Source organism: Notothenia rossii (genome assembly GCF_949606895.1).
Source record: "Notothenia rossii genome assembly, chromosome: 10".
Lineage (NCBI taxonomy): Eukaryota > Metazoa > Chordata > Actinopteri > Perciformes > Nototheniidae > Notothenia > Notothenia rossii.
The window spans coordinates 37,129,567-37,131,399 of record NC_136908.1 but is presented as its reverse complement, the minus strand read 5'-3'; positions in this window follow the sequence as shown (position 1 = coordinate 37,131,399).

Below are 1,833 nucleotides of genomic sequence, written 5' to 3'. Positions count from 1 at the left end.
TGACATGAGCAGAGTGTGCATGCTTTGAAACTAATCCACCCACGCTTAGCATGCTATTTTAGGGTATAAATTGTACCTTGTCACCATGCACTGTGCTCCCTGGGACGACGCGCCCTCCTGTGGGGACACATGAGAACTGCACTCAAATCACTTTGTGCTTTTTAAACAGTTTAACATATTTTTTTCCACATTTAAAAAACGCTTTCTGCCCTGGAAATCATTTCTAATCATTATTACCGTTATGGAGGGGCTGCAGGAACACTTTCCCCGCCTTGCAAACATTTATTCCTGGTTAAAATAATCAATTTGTTCCGCCTGCTTTCCGTCAGCACCTCTGCGGCTGTCGGATTAACACAGATGAATGCACTTTTAACACTCACGCAGCCAGAATTCCTGCTCTTTTCCTGGGTTACAAAGTGAGGTGACGCAGCCTGTCCTCTGAGTCTCCCCGCCTCTCAGAGACTTATTTCTGGGTAAAAAAAGCCATGTGCTCCGCCCCCTGGATCTCTGCATGTGTGTGTGCCTGTGAGTCTCTGGCTACTGTCCACATGCCCGCATTATGAGGCACTATTTTCGGATACATTTTCTCATTTTCACCACTTTTCATGTTTTTATTATGTATATTGTTATATTATTATTATTATTGTATATATATATACTGTGTATACTGTTTTTTGTAAAAATCATGTGATTATTAAATAAATAATAAAACATGACTATAACCTTGAAGGTTCCCAGGGGCAAATACAGTGCCAGGTGTCAGACTATTTAAAATATGTTTACCCAGGATTCAGACACCTTCCCTGGCTTGTAAAATGCGGTGATGCGCCCTGGAGGTATCAGACTATTTTAAACAACTTTTCCCCGCCTTTCAAACACTTGTTCCTGGGTTATAGCCTGTCATTTTGCAGGATATAATTTAACATGGAATCTCTCCTGGAAATGGACATATTCTGTGCATTTCCAGGAGAGGTTACATGTTAAATTATATCCTGCCAAATGACAGGCTACAACTCTCTTCCAGACGTTTATAAACACTTTCCCCGACCATTTAAACATTATTTCTGGCTTGTAAAGTGCGGTGATGAGCCCTGACAGTATCAGACTATTTAATGGGTTACCAGGAGCATGAGAATATCCTCCAAAGAAGGGGTGGTAGTGTCATGAATAAGGCCGAATATGGATGCCGATGTGCGGACGGTAAAGCATCGCAAAATCCACCCCCTTTAGGGTAACCAGGGGCATGAAATTCTGTAGGGTGTGAACATCTGGGTTTAGTCCGTGGGGGAGTGCTTAAGTCCGGGGGCCCGGGGTCTCACGGTGCACAAGGTTATGGAAGTACCACTGTTGCCGGAGGTCCTCAGTCCGTCCTTTGGGGCTCTGTCAGGGGCTACAGAGAGGTGGTTTTCCCGGTCCCTCTCCTGGAGGTATGAAATAACCTGAGCTCCATGTGAGGGAGAGAGGCTGGAGTTCATTAGGCCGTCCTTTGGGGCTCTGTGAGGTGCCCAAGAGAGGTGCTTTTCCCGGTCAATTGTAATGGAAGTCTGACATGAGCAGAGTGTGCATGTGAGGGAGCCGTGCTGGAGCTGCTTAGTCCGTCCTTTGGGGCTCTGTGAGGTGCTTTTCCCGGTCTATTTTAATGGAAGTCTGACATGAGCAGAGTGTGCATGTGAGGGAGCCGTGCTGGAGCTGCTTAGTCCGTCCTTTGGGGCTCTGTGAGGTGCTTTTCCCGGTCTATTTTAATGGAAGTCTGACATGAGCAGAGTGTGCATGTGAGGGAGCCGTGCTGGAGCTGCTTAGTCCGTCCTTTGGGGCTCTGTGAGGTGCTTTTCC